Raw genomic sequence first — 10,191 nt, forward strand, 5'->3', positions numbered from 1 at the left:
ACTAGCGGGAGGTGCATGCTCAATGCAACTGAGCTGGGGAGACAGCTCATGTGCTGGCAGAGATGGCTTATAACAGGTTTAGGCTGAATTCAGATATCATGCATTTAAAACATGTTTGTAATTCACTCCTGTCCTCCTTATTTGGAAATGATTCCTGATAGCTTTTATAATATACTGATTCCTTGTAACTTTTCACTTGTTTTCATAGAAACAAGGTGCATCTGAGAATATTACAAGAACTTTCTGTTATAAAACAACGATAGTTTGGTACATTGGAAATCCTTCAAGACTGTACAGAGGAAATTCATCTCAGTCTTTTTTTTTACTGTTATGCCATTATTATTTTTTGGTACATATTAAAGAAGTCACAAGGATTATATTCTATTTAATATAGTCATATAGTACAGGTATTCCTTGGTTTTTTAAGTGACTATTCGAAGTTACATTGGCACTGAAAAAAATAATTTATGACCGTTTTTCACACTTACAACTGTTGCAGCATCCCTATGGACATGTCATCAAAATTCAGATGCTTGGCAACTGACTCATATATCTATGACAGCTGTGGTGTCCCAGAGTCATGTGATCAACAACTTCTAACAAGCAAAGTCAATGGGGAAGCCAGATTCACTTAACTGTGTTACTAACGTAACAACTGCAGTGGTTCTCTTAACAGCTGTGGCAAGAAAGGTCATAAAATGGAGGAAAACTCACTTAACAAAATGTCTCACTTAGCAACAGAAATGGTGGGCTCAATTGTGGCCGTAAGTCGAGGACTACCTGTAACCAATAGGATTTCTTTTTAAAAAATGGCACATTGTAGGCCTCCCCAGGCCTAAGTTTCTGAGAGAAGTTTGCTCAACCCAAATAATTCAGTATTCTAACCCATCTGCTTATTATATTATCTCCATTTATGATCAACATCTGACAGCATGTGAGCATAAATAATTGCCCTTTATTATCAAGGCAAGGGGAGCAACCATATCTACATTTAATTGTTGGTAGAATCCAAATTGCATAGGTAAGTAATAACTTTCATGCCCAGAGGTAGAATCCTGTGATTACTGCTACCTATTGTTTGGATGGGGAAGAAAGGCCTCCATCAGGTTAAAGCCATGCAAAAAAACCCCAACCCTAGATCTTCTGTTTTACTGTTAAGAATTGAAATTCCTATTTGAGTCCAACATCTGCGCATTCTCTGATGAACTCGGGGAAGTTAGCTAATAGGGTTCAAGGCTAATTTTTTTTAATAAAAGTTTTTTTTTTTTAAGACAAACACTAACAAACACAGACATGAAACATCAACACAAAACCATCTTCCAAAATACAGCCTGGCAGTTGGTACATTTCTTTTGTGCAATGTCATAATATCAACAGTCTGTACCCTTCCAAACATACATTCATATTACATAAGTCAACTATACATTTTATATTGTAGTGTAGTGTATTATTATTATATCATTATTAGACTCAAATAGAAATTCACATAGTTCTTATTGAGCAAATCTCAATTTTAATAAATCTGAGAACATCCAATTCATTTCATTATATTCAATTATATAATATCATTACATTATACATCTTGCATATTATACCATTACTTTTTAGAACACATTTTACTTCTCTATTTTCTTATCTAACCATTGATAAAATAGATCCCAGATTTTTTAAATATTCTTTATCTGCTTGCTAATTGCTAATGTCAATTTATTTGTTTCTGCACATTCCATCATTCTCTTAATCACTTCTTCTATTGGACTTTTTTCCACTTTTCCAAGGCTAAATTTTTAACGAAGTTTGCTCTGAAGGCTTCTAGAAGGAGGTGAGGCAGTAAGCATGCTGAGCCATGTCTCTGGGTACAAAATATAGCTAACATAATGAAACAAACCATAGGCTGGGGAGCAGCTCTCTTGGCTGGTATCCCAGTCCATATTTGCAGCAGCTGGCTGGAAGAAATGTGAATTGACACTGAGACCAGAACAAGTTTGACAAGAATAAGAGCCAGATGAAGAAGGGTAGATAATAGAAAATCAACTTTCCCATAAAATGGTAGCTTTTGTGGAGTTTCAAGCGTGAAACAAGATGTCTCGTTTCTGGAGAAGCGAGACAAACCACTTACAAAAACCTTGTCATAGAAAAGTGTAGCACACAAAATTATCTGCTACAATGTCCTACCAGTCAATAAGTACTTCAGCTTCAACCACAACAATACAAGAGCACACAACAGATACAAACTCAGTGTAAGCCGCTTCAAACATTGCAGAAAGTACGACTTCAGCAACAGAGCGGTCAATGCCTGGAATGCACTACCTGTTACATCCTCTAAACTCCACTCCTTTAACCTCAAACTAACCACTATTGACCTCACCCCATTCCTAAGAGGTCTGTAAGGGGCGTGCATAGGTGCACCATCATGCCTACCGTCCCTGTCCTATTGTCTCCATTTATTCGTACCTATTTCTTGTATTCTTACCACATTGATACTTACATCATCTTGTAAGCGACTGACAAATCAAATAAATAAATAATAAATTGCAGGGACTAATCTAGATAACCGTCAGGAGTCAACACTAGCATTCAAAACAGGAAGAGAAAGACCCCCTCCCTATCTTACCTACTGCAGATAGTTCTTGACTTACAACAGTTCGTTTAGTGACCACCCAAAATTTGCAGTGACATTAAAGGAAAAGCGACGTATGACCATTTTTCACACTTATAACCATTGTATATCCCTGAGCTCATCTGATCAAAATATCTGCAAATTTGGCAGCCAGTTCATATTTATGACAGCCTTGGATTTAAAGGTCGTAAAACGGGGCAAAATTCACTTAACAAATGTCTCACTGAACAACAGAGATGTTGGACTCAATTGTGGTTGTAAGTTCTGGTACCAAGTGGAAACTTTGCTGTTTTTCCTCTCTGACTTACAAGCAGTATAAATTAATTTTGCTGCTCTTTTTGTCTCTATCTGTTGACTAGCTCCAGATATAACTAAATGCAAATTGCTGCTTTAGCAGGTGAACCAGAGCTCCAAAACAAAAGAAGGTTATGAAAGACTGTTTTCATGCTGTTTCCTCTTTCCCCTGAAGGAGACTTCTGCTTTCTGATTCTCGCATCTGTAATTGCAGCTGAGGTACCATGTTTTGGGAGATTGCAATATTGTTGAGGACACTGCTTTCCTTTTGTCAGGTAACACACTAACATCAATGTAATAAATTAATAGCAATAGCACTCAGACTTATATACCGCTTTATAGTGCTTTACTACCCTCTCCTAAGCGGTTTACAGAGTCAGCCTCTTGCCCCCAACAATTTGGGTCCTCATTTCACCCACCTCGGAAGGATGGAAGGCTGAATCAACCTTGAGCCTGGTGGGATCTCAAGTGCCAAATTGTAGGCAGACAGCAGTCAGCAGAAGTAGCTTGCAGTACTGCACTCTAACCACTGCGCCACAGAGGCTCCTTATCATGATAATGCTCCAATACCTATTGTTAGTCACAACCGGAACACAGTGCATATAAAAAAAGGCAGAGCAAATGTGAATTTATCTTGTATCATCATTTTTCCGTGCTTTCAAGTCTGAAATTCCTTCTCCTGCCCTGTCAAGATGATTACTTCAGTTTGGTTTGTTTGGATGTTAAGTTAGTTTGTGTGTACCTTGTTTTGGACTGAATTTTCTACAGTTAAAGGCTGTTCCTGGGAGAGTTTTTCTCCAGCCGAAGGTAACCTGGACATTGGGGACAAAGTTGGAGATAATAAAGGGACTCTTATTGATTATCTGACTGTTGCTTTTGTGCCACGCCCCGGGTTATCACAGCTGTACACAATGAAGTTTGCTGGAATTTTAAACTAAGAACATTACTCTTAGCAGCTGAGACCACAATAAAACCACCCATTTTAAATGTCAGCATATCTTATTCCCAGAATGCAAAACCGACAGCTCAAGAGTGAAAATGTATGCATGATGCAAAGCATTTGTGAACTATCCAGACACCTTAAGTATAAATAATCCACGTCTTTAATTACATTTCAATAATAGCACAGTAGGACTGAATAGCCTACGTAGTTACAGTTGACTAAGCTCATCAAATCATTTGCTAATAGACCATGCCTCTGCTCTGCATCTTATTTCCAAGGTGTACACATCATTTGGTCATACCATTCTTCTCTTTTTACAAAAAAAATTCTTGATGTGGAACCATCAGCTGTTTAGAAATTTGAATTGCATCTATGTGACATCATAATCTCACTTCATTATACCTCTTTACATGTATGGAGTTATTAAATAAATAAATAAAGATTTATCACCATGTACCATACGTATATACTAGTTAAATGTAAGGAAAGTTCATTTATAGGCAATCTTGGCAATTTTAATATGAATGGACTCCATTTCCCAGAATTCTCCAATCAGCATGAGCTCTCCGGCGAATTCTGTAAGCTGAAGTCCACACAATTTAAAGTTGCTAAGGTTGAGAAACCCTGCAATTCAAGAATTACAGTTGTCTACTTCTATTTTTTTATTATTATTTGAATTTATTGGCCACCCCCACTCCATGTAGATGTCACATAAAAACTTTCTCAGGAGAAACTATAAAAAGCTTAAGTAGATGATTCTGAGGTAAAAACTTTAAAAAGCAGTTATCTAACACCTCTTTGAAGAACGCAATTACGGAAAAATACGCTTGGAAACCTTGTACAATCTGTTTTACATTCCCAATTCTCTGCTCTAGACGGTTAACATGCTCATACTTGCCTTGTTATAAAATTAGTGTCATGGGAGCCTTTGTTTTGGAATTAAATAATAATTCTGGCTTTTAAAAAATTGGTACTGTTTCCATTCACTTTTTTACATCCTAACGTTATATTTATCCGGACAACATTGGACACTACTAGGAGAAGAAATCAGTTCTCACTTGAATTGAATGCAAATATGCTTAAGAAATAGCTGGCAAGCAAGTTCTTGTTAAAGATGGTGCAATAAATTATTATGCTTTATAGAGTTGAGTAAATACCAATGATACGTTCTGGATTTATCAGCAAGTAGTATGTTGTCTTTTAGTAACCATTCAGTATTATTCACATTCTTTTTCGCCCCCTTGTTGCTGGCTTCTAAATCTTTTACATTTGTAATGGCGTTTAATGATAAAGATTTCATTCCACTCTATATTTGTCTTTGTTAAATGCCATTTTGCTTTCAACAGTTTTGTATTCTGTTGAGGGTTTTATAACAGAGTTCACAGAGGTCTGCTAAAATTATTTTTCAGTCATTGATCTAATATTAAAAATTACAAGATAGACAACATCTTGTACTATTGCATGGGAACACTGATGAGCACTTTTAGATATGGCTTATAAATAGCCCTTTAACATTCTGTGCTGGTATAGTAGGAGCAGACCCCCCCCAAAAAAACTTAAACCTTAGACTGTCTACTATTGACCTCACCCCTTTCCTAAGAGGTCTGTAGGGGGCGTGCATAAGTGCACCAATGTGCCTACCGTCCCTGTCCTATTGTTTCTTTTATATATATTTTTAATTTTTCTTATATGTATCCATGTATTCATAACCATGTTTTTACTTATACCTATTATCTTGTAAGCAATTGACAAATAAAAATAAATGAATAAAAAATAAATAAAATTAAATTTAAAAAAATCCTGCATACTAGAGAAAAACTGGCTGTGTCTCGCAACTGCATTAGTAACTTAGGATGCGGTTTATCTGTGTATGAAGTTTAGAACTGATTGAAGGTAGCTAGGTCTTACTTAACACATCTTATCAATAGTGAATCCAAGTCATGACAGTTCTCCAATCAGATTACATCTATTTTGTAGAACGTGGGGTCAAGAGTAGAAGTCTTGTAGTCAAGCAGAAACAGAAGGCCCTATATTCCAAGTGTGGTCTTACCAAGGCTTCATAGAGTGGTACTAACACTTCATGCGATCTTGATTCTATCCCCCTGTCCACTAGGATGCTAAGATCCCTCTCAAGGGTTATTGTTATTGAGCCAGGTTCCACCAATGCTATACATTTGGTTTTTCTTGCCTGTAAAAAACCTTACTTTTCCCACCATCAAATTTCATTTTATTAGATAGGCCCTATTGTTCAAAGTCTGTTGAGATCCTGGATCTTGAGTCTACGAGCGTGTTAGCTGTTCCTGCTAACTAGCCGATGTATGCAAATTTGATGAGTTCTCCTAAGTCATTTATAAAGATCTTGAAGAGTACTGGGCCTAAGACAGAATCTTGTGTACTTCAGTGGGCTATTGATCAGTATTTGTGCTTAATTTTCTGTTCTCTCTTAAACATCCCTTTTTATGTTTTCAAGCCCTTATTAAGTTTACAGACTGTCCTCTGACAGATCTCATATTTCAGTGGTTTGCATTACCTGACACCTCACACAAGGGAAGGGTGTAGGCCCTTAACAACATACCTTCTCAGGCTGATCCACGTTTTGTAAATGGTTGCTACTGAAATTCCTAGAAAAAAGAATTTCAGAAGGAGAACCTAGCCAAGAGTCAATCTACACTGAGTCAATCCTTGTTAATTTCATGTGTCCCTTAAACTGAGATGCTATTTTTTAATGCTTATGTCCATTCATCACTAGCATAAATAATACTCTTTGTATGATTTTATAATTTGACTTCTCTAATTGTATAATCTTTTGGAAGCCAAACAAGAAAAATGGACTTATTATTGCAAAGTGAAAATTGATTTCATGGTGAAATTGAAAGGGACAAATGTGCCTTTCAAAAAGTAAAAGATTATATAGTATGTTGATGTTATTTGATGCTATAGTAAACTCTGGAACTTATAAAAGACCCCACCAGTAATTTCTTGATTTAAGATTCCACCCTTTGTAGGCCTCTGATACGCTCAGAAAAAAATTGTTCCATGCTGGCTAAGATTGGAACTGTTAGTAGTAGAGATAGTATTCAGCAGGTTCTGACCAGTTCTGGAGAACTGGTAGGGGACATTTTGAGTAGTTCGGAGAACCAGCAAATACCACCTCTTGACTGGCCCAGCCCCCATCTATTCTCTGCCTCCCGAGTCCCAGTGATTGGCTGGATCTTCTTTGTTTGCCCTGCACAGGAGAACGGAGCTGGAAAGCAGGTTAATGGGGTGAGGAGGGAATGGGGATTTTACAGTATCCTTCGCCTGGAGTGGGGAGGAAATGGAAATTTTGCAGTATCCTTCCCCTGCCACGCCCACAATCCATGCCTGCCAAGCCATGCCACGCCCACCAAGCCATGCCCACAGAACTAGTAGTAAACCATTTTGAATCCCACCACTGGTTAGAAGACCAGTTTTTTAAAAATAAATACCCTGAATAAGGAATATATTGAGTATGTGGAGCCTTAGCTATTATGCACGCTGTTGAGGGATTTGGGCCCATTTTATTTAAAACATTTTTATACTATGATTCAGTAATTTAATTAGGGTAGTTTATATGAAGGAAGTAGAGGTAGTTAGGCTGCATGCATATAAATGAACAACAACAAGCTATTGATGCTTTTTACAATTGTATGCTGACTATATTTAAGGCTGGGCCTTAACTCTCTTCCTCTTTACGCTCCTGCCCTCTTCAGAATTCAGTTTTCGCCCAACTCTCAAAAACTTCTCTCTTGTATAGGGGCAACCGAATACATATTTATGTCAGGCTGAGATCTCATGGTTAAAGTTAAGAATGGGAATCCCAGCCTTGCTGCTACCTGGAATCTCAGGAACTCGTGGTATCTATTGGTTATTATAAGACCTGCAAAGGAGGGACTTTCAAAAATGTCAATATAAGCACTGGCCATTGACTTTGCTTGTCAGAAGGTTGTAAAAGATGATCCCATGACCCCAGGACACAAATATGAGTCCATTGCTAAGCGTCGTAATTTTGATCATGTGACCATGGGGACGCTACAAGAATCGCAAGTGTGAAAATTGGTCATAAGTCACTTTTTTCCAGTGCTGTTGTAACTTTGAACGGTCGCTAAATGAACTGTTGTAAGTCAAGGAATATCTGAACTCCAAATCCTGTGACACCCCCAGCTCCCTTCTCCCAAGCAGGCCTGCCTAGGTTGGAGGCACCAAAACCAGGTAGATGCCAACTAATTGAGCAATACTTTCGGCCTTTGCTAGTCAAAAGTTGGAAACGATGCCAGAAGCGATACTGTTTGTGTTTTCCCTGCCTTGTTGTAACAGTAAGCATAAACAAACAAGAATCACTTGTTCTAACCCTTTTTCTGACCTCATTTTAAAACAAAGTTGGGGTGTATTTGGCCTAACTTTCAACTGTTGCCTCTGCTATGCAAACTTCATAGTTGTGGATAGGATATCACAGTTGGAGTATTAATATGATGTGTGAACGCCAAGAACTGTATCTGATTCAACAAAACACAATTAAAACACTGTTGTGTGTGGACACACCCAAAACTGCAGTGCAATTGCCTCAGGAATATGTCACTAGAGGGCAGACTGTGACCAGGAACTGCCGTGAGCGTTAAGATTGTATGGGCTGCAAGTCACTGGAGTCCTTCATCGGTTCTAATTAATATACAAAATTTGCACACATTTAGTTGTTTTATGAATTAACTTTACATTTCAATGATAGTTCTTTCAAGAAATATTGTATATTACAGTGGAATACAAAGCTAAAAAGCAATCTTGCTTTAAAGTGTTTTTGTAGGGCATTTGTGAAAAATTGTAAACGATTGTTGTGGCTCGCTAGTGGCCAGCAGAGCTGGCAGCAGACTTATACAGGAGGAGGTTAGGGAGGAACATGGACCAGTCCTGGAGTCTGAGGAAGGTTCTGACAAGTTCTCTGCATCAGACGCAGAAATGGGGCCAGGGCCATCCAACAGTTATCAGCTGCCTTCAGAGTTGGAGATCAGTGGGGCAGAAGAACAGCTGGAGCCTGTTCCCAGTGTGCACATGAGCAGAGCTGCCAGGAGAAGGGAACAGTTAAGGAACAAGGATCGACTCGGGAGTAAAGGCTCAGGTGGACGGTGAATGGCCCCTCCCATAGGAAATAAAGAGGAGCGAAAGGGGAGTGGTGTTTGCAGGAGACAATTAGTTCAATTCATTAGGATGAAGATCTGTTCCTGACTTCTTCCCAAGTATTGGCTGCTACAGAGTGACGTTTGGAAGATACTGGCCTGGCAGCTCTCCAAGCGTGATAAAGGTCTGTAGTTGTGAAATCTCATGAAAGACTGTTTGCTGGGACTTTGCTGGAGAGGAATTCACTTTAACCTAAATAAAAGGGGTTTTATTGGGACGAGGAGTCGGCTTCGTGCTTTTGGAAGCCTAGGTCAGAACACCGATCCAACTTCTCCCCTTAGCAGGGAGTTTGTACCAAATTCGCCAGTTGTGGCAAAAAGCCGCAACTGAACTCTCTGCATGATTGTACTCACGATGCAGATGGTCTTATACAAGAATTCTCTCAAGTAGACTGGACTTTCAAGATAATAATTAACTTTTTTGTATTTAACCAGGAAGCTGTTATTCAAGAACTCCGTGTTTTTCCAGAGACCAATCTGGAATTGGCCAGCGGTAGAGAGAGAGAGACCAGTCAGGAATCTCCTTACTGGAAAGTGATGCATGGCATCTGTCATGCATCAGGACTGCCATGACTGTAGTACATTGGATCACTAATATAGTTCAGTTTGGCATAGGGCAGTGACAGCAGGGCACAGCATCAGGGTCTGGTATGATGCTAACTGGTCCCAATTTCCTATGTGGCTTCTTGGGAAAATTAATTGCCTACACTATGCTTTACACTATCCTGGACAAATGGATGTCTAATTTCTTATTGAAATTTCCAGTGATAGAGCACCCACAACTCTCTAGAGCAGTGGTGGCTAACCCTTTTGGGCTTCTGTGCCAAAAACTTGTGCGCGTTTGCACATTCGCACTTGTGTGCCAGCATCCAGAACGCAATATGCGCCCTCCCACGCCCCCTACGCATGCATGAGTAATCCCCACCCACCCATACCGTCCCCTTACCTGCATTGAGCCTCACAGCTGATTTTCAGCCAGTTTGAGGCCTTTTTCGGCCTCTCAAAGCCTTGAGGAAGGCTTCTGCAGGCTTTGCAGGCTGAAAACTAGCCTCGTTTTGTCACTTCCAGTATTTTTGGAAAAACAGGAAGTGACGAAACAGGGCTAGTTTTCGGCCTGCAAAGCCTGCAGAAGCCTTCCTCAAGCC

Source organism: Pseudonaja textilis, chromosome 6, assembly GCF_049901715.1.
Source record: "Pseudonaja textilis isolate UNSWEBS1 chromosome 6, rPseTex1.2, whole genome shotgun sequence".
NCBI lineage: Eukaryota > Metazoa > Chordata > Lepidosauria > Squamata > Elapidae > Pseudonaja > Pseudonaja textilis.